Source organism: Mercenaria mercenaria, chromosome 3, assembly GCF_021730395.1.
Source record: "Mercenaria mercenaria strain notata chromosome 3, MADL_Memer_1, whole genome shotgun sequence".
Taxonomy (NCBI): Eukaryota; Metazoa; Mollusca; class Bivalvia; order Venerida; family Veneridae; genus Mercenaria; species Mercenaria mercenaria.
The window spans coordinates 43639532-43653937 of record NC_069363.1 but is presented as its reverse complement, the minus strand read 5'-3'; the positions used below and the strand labels follow the sequence as shown (position 1 = coordinate 43653937).

Sequence of the window (14406 nt, the reverse complement as noted above, 5' to 3'; positions counted from 1 at the left end):
TGCACCCGCAGTCACAATGTCTGCGTAATAAATTGCTAACTGTGTAACAAAGAAGAGTAAGGCTGAAAATATAAAAGTTGTTGTCATGGACAACACTTAGTAACTATTCTGTGAAATATATTACTCTGAACAGTGAGCTGAAATCTGAAATAAGGTACATGTCAGTTACTCTTGTCAGTACACACAAGCACGAAATTGTCGACAACTTTAGTTAACTTGCATAAGGCAGTGCAGAGCATTTCAGCACGTTTGACAAATTACGTCTTCCTCGACAGACTTTATCGAGGTTGCAAATGCACTTGAGGAGCTACTGGTACGAGACTCGGGTACTTGAGACAAAAACTATTGGAAAGGTTCCAGTATATCAAAGATCTCTCTGGTCAGCCTTATTTATCTTGACTAGGAATTTTAGGAAATTGATAGAACACCCGACACCCATATGTGCCCGACCTAATGGGCAACCTGTTTTAGTATATGTTCAAGAGGTGTGCAGACGATGCAGGAATGCACATTATAGCCCTAATCTATATGTGAACAGATGGTTGATCAAGCCACTTGACATGTTTTGCTGTAAAGAAGAGTATCGAAAGCCTCCATTTATACCCCAGAAATATAATACGAACAGTTTGCTAGTAGGAAGATGTAGAAAATGCATTTAAAAGCTTGATTCACCGGTAAGCGCGAGCTGTACTGGTTAGTTTTGTTTGACAAGACAGTGTTATTCTTACATTGGACTGCTTAACTGGAAGTACAAATGGTAAAGAAATAATATTTGTCGTCTTAAAACTAATAATTTAAATTGGTATTAAAATTGTGTTTCGAATGTACCTGTGCTCATTAGAAAAATCCTCAAGTACTCGCATTTAATTTAATTTTAATTTCAGTAAAATGTCCAGAAATAGATATTAGAGCACATTTTTCTTGTAGAAATGATAGATTCTGCTCTTAATTTATACCCCCGTTACACTCAGCCACGTTCCCACTACGTCGTAAAAACTAGCAGGACGCAGTAAGAACTTGTACAATGTAGAAGAAATACAGTAGACTCCGATAAGAACATGATAATTGATAATTATGGTCTCCATGAGTGTAGAGAACGCGGTCGAATTTTGGACATGTTCAAAACAAATGTAGTGAGAACGCGGTCTAATCAGGAAGCAGGAAGGACGTAGTAATGATTAACTAAAACCTAGTAGGACATAGTACAAGCATGGTGCGGACGGGAAAGGCTACATGGCGTGCTCACTGCGCTGTCATTGGGTTATCATTGCGTTCTTGTTACGTCAATGGAGTTCTTAGGCCAAAAAATATTAATGTTTAGTTTCTCAGCCACTTTTGCAAAATTTAATGAGGCAGTGCGGATTTTTTTTTAATTTTTATTTTCTTTTTTATTAACGACATTGCCCGTTTTATATGAAATCCAATGATGTACATCCATATTTAACACACTTAAAGACATTGATGAATAAAGGAACCATTCTTGACCACTTATTTATACGTATTCACATATTTTCCTTCTTTTGTCCTCAATTTTTGTTGAATTTTCCATTTTCGCGAATTTCTTCAGTTTTTCTTTGATAAAATTTTTAGATGCGGTGGGTCAAAATCGTATGCGGCGGGGCCTGAGAAACTAAACATTATTTTTTTTTGCCTTACTACAACTTATCTACGCTTGTGTGCTATGACCATGCTACCTGCATGCCACATTGTAGTATACCGCATAAGGTTATTAATACGTTCTTTCGGTTCTTAACACATCTATGTCACGTTTGCAGCAGGTTCTCACCATGATTGTTCAGATTCTGATAATTAAGTATGAATACTGGATCCAATTCCAATCACTTCGTTTTCAATCAGCAGTGGGTATCGAACATCATCAGGAATTGCCACATAATCATGGACTCAGCAGCACTGGCAGCTTGTAGTGGACTTTTGGACCTCCGTATATCCTTCACACTGCTTTTGCTTATTCCACCGCAGTCTCTCTCTATAAGACTGCTCTTTTTTCTTCATTGGGGCGTTGGGGTGGGGTTGGGGGGGGGCGGGGTCGTCATTTATTGTAATTTATGGTTGTTGAGTGTAGATGCGGACACAATTATGTCAATATAACTTGCAGAAGGAATGAAAAAAAAAAAGAGGCGCATGGCGTAGTATTTATAAGTAGCCGACGAATGCAGTGAAAAGGTGATAAGCATATGGTTAAAGCATGGTAAGCGAGAGGTGCAATCTGACTGATTGTACTAAGAATGTAGTAAGAATACACTGGACGTGAAGAAGCGCGTGGTAAGAAAATTAGTATGAACGTGTTAGACGCCGTGAGAACCTGGCAAGGATGTTAAAAGCGCGCAGTATGAACTTTAGAACTGCACATTTTTCGAGTTTGATCCCCGTCCCCACCGAGTCAAAATTTTCAGGAAGCAGTATGATCTTCATGGTCTTTGCCTGAGAGTGATCAGGGCATTAGTGACTGTACATTATATGCTTATGACATTAAACTATAAAACAATTATAATGGCACAATGTGCTACAATTTGACAAAACAGAATATTACAGGGACATGCAAATGTAAATTTGATTACGCTGATCAACCGGCAATGACTTTTCCCCAAAGAAATCATGATGATCTGACAGGCCAGGGATGTTCACATGGTCTATCACACTAACATAATTAATGAATTATATAGTTTCATTAATTGTCATTAGTTCTCTTAGTTTAAATAAATTGAAATGAATACAGCAACACTTACAAATTCTGAGTCACGAAAACTAATGACAAAGTGAAACACATGTCATTTATTCACTAATACACATTACAGACTAAAACTTCGTTTGCTCAAACTCTCATAATTCGAACACCATTCTTCAATAATCTATCGTCAGGTCCCAAACAAATTCCTTTATAATATATTTTTCGATCACTCATACTAGTACTACCGATAATTCGAATAAATTTAGTTGGTCCTGATGGGTTCCAGTTACCGAAGTTCGAATGTATTTAAAATTAATTAATTTACAATTGTTGTAAAGTTCTGCATAAGACTGTTGCATTTTTAAACTTTCTTGATATGCCAGTTACCATTATATACTTAATTTCGATTCATATAAATGCATTATGACTTTTCTTCTGCTTAATATCACATTTTATCCAAGGGAGACAACTTTTTTCATTTTTGTTGGAAGAGCGGTATTTTTGTTAATATTATATGTTTGGATTTATTCAGGCAGGTGGTTTAAGCTTATTATACTGATAACTGTAAGTGTCAATAGAAATTTTATATATGATATTATGTATTTTTGAAAATATATACATATATGGCGGCCATCTTGGATTTTTCGGCCATATTGGATTTTTCGGAGTGGGTCTCATGCTCATTTTTAGTATTTTTCCCTAAAGTAGTTATGTACCAAGTTTCATGCTTTTCCCATTTTCTGAAGTATTTTTACACCATTTTACTGTACTACATCGTTGCATTGATTCTAAGTTCAGATGTTGGAAAATGACTATTTAATAGCCTGGGACTGTTAGAAATCGATAACGATTCAGAAATTCTATAAATTTAGAGAAATCTTTATATTGAAGCTCGCAATTTTACATTTATAGTTTATCTAAACATAGCTTTGCGAATGACAACTAAAGGCCTAGCTCATCATTTAGAATTGTACGTTAGCCTCGTGGAAATTATTAAGAATATATTCATTACTACAAGCAAAATCATATTTACGAATTCTCATTCTCATATGATGAATGATGGTGATAACTGATCAAAGTGGAAACCGACTATAATAAAGAATGACAATGATGAGTAAAGGTGATGAATAATGATTAATAACATTGGTGATGAAGCTGATGAATAAATAAATTTATAAATGATGATGATTCAGATGACTGGTGATGACATTTTTGCTTTCCTGGGATCTTCCTTTCTGAATGTATTTTAAAGCAGTTACGAAACTATGCATAAACTGTTGTTTATTTCTTTTAGATTACTGGTGCTCAAGCAATGGTCTTCGGAACTACTGATGATGATGGGAACATGGTTTTAGAAGTAGTGACAGCAGCGGAAGTGCTTCAGGCATTGAATTAGTCATCGTTGATTCCTCCGACGTTTCCTTAGAAACATTAGTAGGAGAAACGAGTGCCACTCCCATCGAATCAGCGCCTGCTGCCATCAAAACTGACACCATGAACGTATCTAACCATGTCGACGACTTATTTCAGCTTCCGAAACCCGAAAATAAAGCAGACAGCTAAGAGAAAAATAACGTCTCATCGCATACAAGAAACTAAAATAAAAAAGGAACAAGAAATAAAACTAAAAGACGAAAGAAAAGTTGCAAGGCAAAAATGCTATGTTGAAAAAAGAAATAAGAAAGTTAAAACAAAATGAACACCGGTAGATCTATGTGATGAACTACAAATGTATTATTATTCAGTTGGCAGAGTTCCACACATGTTATAGCTGCAGTAGACGAGTCTTACCGACAACGAAAATTAATACACTATCGTGTGACTACGATTGGTTTTGTATGTGAAAATACAACTCTGTAATAAAACTTCAGATAAATACACACACACACAACTGTCCAAAGAACCCCACGAACGATATAAGTGTCCGAGTAACCCCATTATTGTGTCCGAACTAACCCAGTTTCTGTCCGATTTTCCCTATTGGCCCTTTACATATAAATCAGCATGTAACAGTACTATAGCGGCATGTTCTAATCTCTGGCCTGGCCTGGCCCGGCCTGGCCCGATGAGCCCAATTTTCGACTGGGCCGGGCCAGGCCATAGATTTCAATTTTGTTAAAGGTGAAAGTGATTTCTACTCTTACTTACTCTTACTCGTCCTATGACGAAGTCTTCATCGTAGGGGGGAGTCTGTCGAAAAATTCGGCATGTTCTAATCTCTGGCCTGGCCTGGCATAGCCTGGCCCGATGAGCCCAATTTTCGACTGGGTCGGGCGAGGCGAGGCGAGGCCAGGCCAGGCTATAGATTTCAATTTTGTTAAAGGTGAAAGTGATTTCTACTCTTACTTACTCTTACTCGTCCCTTGACGAAGTCTTCATCGTAGGGGGGAGTCTGTCGAAAAATTCAGCTACCAGTCTCGGGGATGTGAGTTCGAGACACCTGTTTGACCATTTTCATTTTTTTTAAAATTTCATCTGTAAACTTACAATGCAGGAAAACTGTCACACTTCTGTCAAAGTAAAAATATAAAACAGGACTCATCTCAAAAAAACTTTAAGAACTGCAACAAAGATGGGAGTTGTGAAGGGACATTTAGAGACTAAGTGAAAACCATTACTTCCTTCCGGATAGACAGATGAACAGACAAATGCCGGTGCCAGTAGTGGGGTGGGGGAGGGTTTCAGCACTGTTTGTGTTGAATTACAGTTTGTAGCACGACTGTATGAATAACATTAGCAACTGCGCACTAAATTTGTTCAAACATCCTCCACTGTTATCTTCAAGTACTGGATATTCAGTGTTTGATAAATAGGGGGCACTTTAATCAGAGGGGATGTGTTCGAATCAATGCTGGATAAGAAGGGGTATTTAAGTCAGTGCTGATTACAAAGGGGACATGCTTACCAGTGCTGGAGAAAAGATGGGATATAGATATAAGAGGGAATGTTTAAAAAGGGGAATTAGAGTGTAAATCAGTGTTGGATGAAGGAGTGGTATTCACAATATTTTTAAAATAATCAAACATTTCTGTTAAATTCTGTTTGCACTAAATATAAACACTTTTAGTGATACAGCAACATTTGCTGTTAATAAAAATGTTACCAAATCTTGTAGTTGTGCAGATAATCTTTGTTGCCATGGCAAAATGATGACGATTTAAATCAGGCAGAATCGTCTCAAGCACAACAAAAACCCATCAGTATGCGAAGACCATTTATCCGATTTCATGTCAATCAAGTATACCAATAATGTATTTTTTTTTCTTATTTTCTTCCTGTCTGAGAAATCATCAGATAATTTGGCTAGGAATTTAGCCAAACACATAATGGAGCACTTTCAAGACATTTCTAATGTATCCTGTAGCATTCAATTAACATTGCACTTTTGTGCAGTTACGAGAATGACAAAGACTCTGATAGCAAGAGAATTTATTGACGAAGGGAATGCTCCACGCACTTTCACAACCATTACAATTAATTAAAGTAAGTTAAGATTTTCTCGTGTCTCACCAGCGCATGAAGTTAGAAATTTTCATTTTTGTTTGTAAACTGAAAATCAAAAGAAATAAAATGAAATATTTTTTGTTTCTGTGGTGGCAAGGAGGTGAAGTGTTATCTCATATGCACGATTGACTCTCTAGTTTCCACCACTAAATTCGTGGCATCGACTTACTATCTCGTTTCCAAGATCTGTCTCTTGATCAAGAAATTTATCTCGCGGTCGCGACTTACAATCTCCCCCCAAAGACCTAGAGCTTGTATGCTTGGCATGTAGCATTGTCGTGTGTAAAGATTTGAACCGCGACATTAGATGACCTTGACTTACTGATCTACTTTCCGGAAATGAAGCTAGACGATTTTTACAGTTCCTTTTCAATTACTGAAGCAAGGAGATTCATGTGTGCGAAACCGGACATTCACGGGCCTCACGATATTTTTTTACGTTGGGGTTGGAAATAAGTTTGCTACAATAAGTTGTCTATACATCAGTGTCGTTTTTGGATGTGAGTGCGTGCGTGGGTGCATGTTTTTGTGGCGGGCATATTATAAAAATTAAAATGTATAGAGGTTTTGTAAGCATCACTCGGGGCGTTGACTTCTTTATGTGAGGAACCTATCCAGCTGGCTTACGGAAGGTCAGTGGTTCTACTCAGGGGCCAGCCCGTGATGAAATAATGCACGGAGGGGCACTTGGGGTCTTCCTACACTATCAAAGATTGAAAGTCGCCATTTGACTTATAATTGTGTTGGTGGGACGTTTAACCCAACAAAAACAAAACAAAACATAAAAACAATTTAACAAGATAATGTGGAATATACTCCATTTTGTTGCTTATCTCACACCATCTTTAAGCAATGACTGCCGAAATATTGCCATCATATAAGGTAGTTTTAAAATATCGTGATTTTGTGCATTTACGTCAGTTTGATACATGTGAGAGATGATCCATTGATAGACGTAATTACAAGCTACATTTCATTTGATAAATAGGAGCGTTGTTCTAGTGGTATGGATAACGTGATGGCTGCTCTTTCAAAAATATAACATTTGATATGTGTCAGGTTAGCGTTTGGTTTACAGGAACTAGGCAAAGATCGTCTCGATGGTTCATCAGGCGATCTTGCTTTGTTTGTGCAATGTCCAACTTCATTAGGCACATCGACGGCTACAATAAGCTAACGCATTATGGATTATGCATACACTGGTCTAATTGGTCGATGTTATAACTGACTGACAGGTAAGGGTGCGAAGTCAATTAAACTATAGTACCACTCCCACACAATAATTTAAACGACAGCATGTTTATATTATCGTTTGATTGTTATGGTTCTCATGCATCGCTGAACTCAAAATGGTTGTCAATGATAGAAGTTAAGTGCATACTGTAAAGTTATACAAAAATATTTTCTATATTGAAACGTTTTATTGAAGAAAACTCATAATTATCAAACATGTTATCGTTTGAATTATCGTGCCGGGTTTTTACTGTATCTTAACATTTGTTTTGTTTTATCTTCTATGATGAAATAAAAACAATGTTCGAATGAAGAAAATAAATGAAATATAATGAACTTATTTGAACAAGGTTTGGCGAATGCCAGCTAAAGATCAGAATTGCCTAGTTTGTCATTCAAAATATTTGGCCTCGCGGAACTTATTTAGTATATTTCATCATTACTAGTTAAACTAGATTTATAAAGAATAATACAAAGTTATTTAATATACCACCATGGGCTCTGTCTGTGTCTATAAGATCATATTCTCTTGCTGATTGTCAAAAAGTGTTTTATTGTATGGCTGTAATCTTTCCTTTCAAATTTATCGATAATTATATTGGCACTTGTTATGTTTTACAAGTCAATAACAAATTTATTTCATTTTCATTATAAAGACAATATGTTATGATGATAATGATGGTGATAATGAAAGTAATAAATGGTGAAGATAAATGACGAAATGGGGTGGTTTGATGATGGTTATCATGAATGATGACCTTGAATAATAATGATGATAAGTGGTGATGATGAATGATGATGATTTTCGATAATGATGATGATGATGACGATGAATCATGATGATGAATGATAATGATGAGTAATGAAAATGAAGAACGCTGATGATGACGGATGACAATGATGAATAATGGTTGATGTACAGGAAAATGGAGTATTCATTTCGATCATTAACTTTTCTTTATTGTCCATTAATATTATTTTGAATTATTTAAATGCAAGTGTCAAATAAAGGGAATCGATCATTCCGAAAAAATGTATCACCCGCCAAACGCTCCAGAGCCCCGGATCGAACCAAAGAACTTTAGATATTCCTCCTTAAGCTCTCCCATCTGACCTATTCCATTTGATAAATTTGGAACAATGAAAAAAACATACATGTATCCAGAACGTTGTATATTGCAGATACAGGAAAATTATGTGCTGTATATAATCTTTGGAAGTTGTGGTTGACTCTTTTGTAGTTTGAGAAAATAAATTTCCTATGCACACTATGTATTACAAATGTACGTGGAGAATTTCCAAAAGAATTACGGATATTACCGTATTCTGTAGTCATATGTGTTCATATTTTGTAAATATAGTCAAATCAGACCGATATTTTTCTTAGTTGAAACATATGACCTGTATCAACGGTAAGCCAATCCAGTATAAATATATCAGGGATGCTGAAGTTGCTCGTGAAAGTGGATGTTACTTTTATCGATGATAAGTACATAATTATGGTTATCATAACAGAAGCTTCAACGGTATATGTACTATCCCTAAAGGCTATATTAAAAAAATAGATTATGATCCGTTATAAGTTTCAGTTAGAACATTAACGGGATAGGCGAAAGACACATCAGTCGAAGGACTCGTTAATAGGCAGTTTCAGAGCTTGTTGGCACTAAATTCCTTTAATGGGCGGCTCTTTTCTTCGGAAAGGCAATCAGATGATATGTGACTTTTTGAACCTAAAATGAATGGAATATTTATCTAGTCGTTGATACTAAACTTCGTGGATTGACTGTACAGAGAAATCAACAAAAATAGTATATAGACAGTGTATTGTCCTTTACTTTGTATATACGGCATTATTTACATGATCATCCCTTTATTTATTTTTAAATATCGTATAAAAGATTCATTTTGCGGGTGCAACATTCATTTATACTGGCGAAATATTACTGATAGTTTGACAGTTAACCTGACATAACCTCAAATTGATTTTCAGTTAATTCTTTTTTTGTTTTTTTCGAACTTCATAATTACATATATGGCTTTTTCAGGACTGATAGTTAATTCTATTGACTTTTTGAAAAGAGCGATTGTAATGGTTACTGAGTGATTAGGATTGAAAATGTTGACCTCTTTCAATTTAATTTAAATCTAAGCACATGTTAGAAGAGTTTGGATCTTTATCTGACACATTACTATGATATATAAGGAAACATTTTAGATGTAGAACCCACCTCTACCCACCCTTTTATGGTAAATTATAAGGGTCAGAGTAATGTCTCTTGAAATCATTTATAAAAGGCACTGGTATACAAAATCCACCATATACTTATTTATGTAATATAAATATTCCATCATTTTATGCGAAATGTATGTCGGAGGAAATTATTTATTAGTCTGGGTGTTCTGAAATGAAACAAATGTGCATATTTGAGAGTTACGACCCTTGAATTTGTCAGATTATAGAAAAATTGGACAACACTAAGACAGGTACTTTTAAAGTTTGGTTTTTGAATAGTTTTATTCACTGAATAGCTGACAGCTATCTTTCCGAAAACTATGTTATAAGTAGTAAAGTGGATGCTCATGGGTTGTGAAATCTAATTTTTATGACCCCCTTCGAAGAAGGAGGAGTAAATTGTTTTGCAGATGTCGGTCGGTCTATCGATCGGTCGGTCGGTATGTTGACCAATCGGTTTCCGGATGATTACTCAAGAAGACTTAGTCCTAGAATCGTGAAATTTGATAAGGAGGTTGGTCAAATGACCCTTATTTATTTTGAGGTCATTAGGTCAAAGGAAAAGGTCACAGTACCCGAACTAGTTAAAAGGTTTCCGGATGATAACTTGAGAACGCTAAGGCCTAGGATCACAAAACTTGAGATGGATGATGATCATGACATGCAAATTATCTCTGTTGATTTTGAGGTCAATAGGTCAAAGGTCAAGGTCACAGTGAAAATGTAAACAGTTTCTGGACGATAACTTAGAAAGGTCAAGGTCACATTGACTTTGAACAGTAGAACATATGTTGTCAAATAACTAGAGAATGCTTTGGTCTAAGATCAGATTTGATACAGAGGTCACCTATGACTGGTAAATTACCCACAATTATTGATTTGAGGTCAGTAGGCCAAACGTCCAGTGCACAGTGGCCAAATAATTTCTGTTGCTTGTGCAAATACTGGATGCATCAGGGGGTGGGGGCATTTTGTGTTCTACGAGCTCTTGTTCCATATAACAGTCTGTCTGTCTGTCCGTTTCTATATCTCTCAATGTCCTAACACATTTATCAGATTCTTGCCTTCCGCACCGTTATTTCAGATTTTCCTCAGGGTCAAAAACAGGTTCAAGCCTTCAGATTAATGTCAGATGCGAATAAAGGCCAATAAATCATATAAACATAATCATTAGTCATAAGCTTGTCGTGTTACAAAAGCTTTAAGATATTCCCTTAATGTATGCTTATCATTTGCGTTACCGCCTAAACAGTTACCCCCGAGACCGAAAATTACCATCTGCACCTACAACCAGTGAAAGAATCTGATGGTCTGTCCATATGACGAAAAGTTTAACAAAATCGGAGAACATAGCCAGTTATTTCGTGCCTTGCGGGTACTTTCAACCTCACGAAATATATCGTCTACAGTGCGATCGTTTATCATCATATCCGCAAGTGCTTTAAAAGTCCGTAATAATAATAGGGAAAACTATTGAATAATTCTCTATAAATTTCGCCATTCTCACTAATTCCCCAGAAACGCAAGATTGTTTCATTCTGAATCTGTATAATTTCCTATCCAGGAACATATATGACATTATGATATAAGAAATAATTATTCAAATAAATCATCATTCTTGCGTATGTTGTTTTTGTATTTATTATGATACACGATATTGTTAAAAGGTGATCATTCTCAGGTCTTTTACTGTCAAATGTAAATGTATGAAATTGTAAATTGAATGTATGTATATGTATGATATGATATATCATTTTTAATAAAACAGTGACTCACTCTCGTTGTGTTGTGACGATGAGTCACTTAGTTGTTTTAGAATAATAATAATAGTATGGATTAAAAGATGGGAATGCCCTTGGTAAATTGCGGCTTTTTCTGTAGTGAAATATGTTAACAACCGGATTATTTTTTAAAAGTTAAAACCCACAAAATTTCACGGTGTGATATGTGTTGTTGAAGTTAAAGATGGCAAGAGACAAACCTGTACTGCCAACATACAAGCATAATGTCTCAAAGTCTAGAAAAATGTGAAAAACGAAAATTGTTAATAACTTAATTGTGCTATCATTTATACATGTAATACAGATATATTGATTTTCTATAGGTTTCAAGTAACAAAAGATTGAACCGGGAGTATGAAATCAACAATTACTTTCTATAAAAAAAGTAGATCAAAAATGTTGTTTCCGTTTCGATGAAATCTCTTCTATATATCTGGCAACTTAACAATCACGCATGAAAGAAATGAACAATGATAGATGAGGTATAAAATACATTTAGGTCTTCCAACGGTTGTGTTTTGAGAGCTGAAGACGATCAAAGTAAGTGACAATATTTTCAAAAGCAGTAAAATATGATTAAATCATGTGACAGAGTGAAATTAGATGTGCTTTCAGGAATCATCTGTAATATAAGTTGGTCCACAGAGGAAGTATGATTTTTAAAAATATTGTTGAAGGTAAAGATGGCCTGAGTAGGCCTATATATAGACTTATACATAGAACAAAAGGATAAATGTACAGTAATCTATATGGTTCAATACACTCGAAAATGGCTTTATTGTAAAGAGTGTTATAAGCATAATGTAATACACACGAAAAATGTTTTAGTTTTTTCGTAAACAAAGTCGTCGTTTTGTCCTACATAGATTCAAACACATGTATGTAAAACAACTAGAGTGAATACAAAGATTGAAGATATCAAAGTTATCAATTAACTACTATATAGTGGGGTTTACACATGGTGAAGTCTTTAGCATTGGAAGTAAGTTTTCCAACAATATTTCAGTTATGTTACGGCGAGTAGTTAACCTAACCAATGTTCATGGAATATGTACTAGTACAAACCTACTCTCCGCAAGTAATTGCCAACTTTCTCACATGAATCAAAAGGTTGAAGACGAATGATTTTACACACAATGTCTCCGCTCAAATCGTCACGGAGAACATACGCCCGTCCGGGGATCGAACTCACGACCCCTCGATCTGTGTACGCTCTTTTTATTGCGCGAAGTGTTAATAATAGTTCAGTACTAGATATGTATAGAATATTTAAAACAAGTCATGACTACGAATGCTTTTTAGACTTACTACCTCGAAGTCTTAGATTTTATTTTGTTAGACTAAGACTTTCTGCACATCCTTTAAGAATATAAACGGGAAAATATTTCCGTAACAATATTCCACGAAATGAACGCTATTGTTAGTGTTGTAATAAACGAGACTTAGAGGAAAAATCTCGTATTTGCCCATATTATCAACAAATAAGGAAAACATATATTAAGCGACAGTACGTAAATCCATCAGTTTTCAGTTTCCATTCATTACTAAATTCGACCAACAAGATGAGCTTATTAATGTGTGTAAATATATCAAAAAGGCAATGAAAAACAGAAATTTGGTTATCAATAATACATTATAATGTATACATGTCATTGTATTCTCACTTCTTTTGTTAATAACATTATATTATATTATATATTATATGTCTAGGTAATGTTTTCTCATTTCTAGTTGTTAATATTATGTTTGTTACTTTCTTTATAATTGTATGAACGTGACTATGTATATTGTAAATATTGGTGTTTATACGATGTACGATCTACAAGTCTCAAAAAAATTCTGATTATGGTGCGTCATGTTAGGTTATATTTTATTATTTTCTGCTCTAGATTGATTCATAGTTATCGTGTACCATATCAAGTAGACCAGCCTGTTACCCATGTAAGAAAATGTAATGTAAACTTTGACCGCGTTATTGCTTCAAGCTTATTTTCTGTATAATTTTCCGATATCTGCTCTGAAATACAGGATGCATGCAACGTTTGATCGGATGTTTTCCAACTTTCATGAAAATCGTCAGCCGGAATAGCTCAGTTGGGAGAGCGTTAGACTGAAGATCTAAAGGTCCCTGGTTCGATCCCGGGTTCCGGCGCGAACGGAACGTTCGGCGGCTGATACTTTTTCATTTGCAAAAAAATATGAATATAAAGTGGTCATATAAACCTTTTTACTACACGAAGCCGTATAGGTAAAATTATCTGCTGAGACATTTTGAACAGAAATAACAGGGAGACATAGCATATTGTAAAATTTGAAGTTATCATAGAACACTAGGAATGTCTCTTTGCGTGCACGTTACAATGTTTCTGCCGTCGACGGAGGAAACAGCAGATAATGCTATGTCATTTAAATGATACATTAACTTTCTGTTCTAAACATCTAAACGTTAAATAATCACTGTGTTTTTAATTGCCAGTTGTTGATGCGTCTTCCTGTTTATTTTTTACGCAGATGAATCATGAGCATGGCCGTACAGACAGTTTGGTATCATACAATTTTGTTTGGCTGAAATAATACTTAAAGTATTGACATATTAGCGGCAACCGTAGGGTATTTTATAAGGATATTTTTCATCGACGTATGTATTTGAATAGAGATAAGACAAATGCTTCAAAAATGGTGTCTTCTAGGCCTTAGTTATTAATCGAGTAACATTAATGTTTATTTCATAAGCAAACTACTAATGTTTTTCTTCCAAATTTTGAATTCCATGTATTTTGTTTTACTAGAATAATAAAAAGCGATACAAAACTTTTTGATTCATTTTATAACTACAAAATGAAATCAGATTATCTTAATCTATATATTGTAGTTTATACATATCTTCAATAAAATCATCTATTGCAAGACATGATTAACTCGTTGTTGTAATAATTATACGTATTCAAATCAGGTTATATACA

At 35.1% G+C, this 14406-nt stretch overlaps 1 non-coding gene across 1 annotated transcript; it reads left to right on the top strand.

The window, feature by feature from the left end:
- Positions 1-13522: 13522 nt before the first annotated feature.
- Trnaf-gaa (transfer RNA phenylalanine (anticodon GAA)) lies at positions 13523-13595 on the top strand. Its single transcript has one exon. It is a non-coding gene; the product is annotated as a tRNA-Phe (tRNA).
- Positions 13596-14406: the final 811 nt, after the last annotated feature.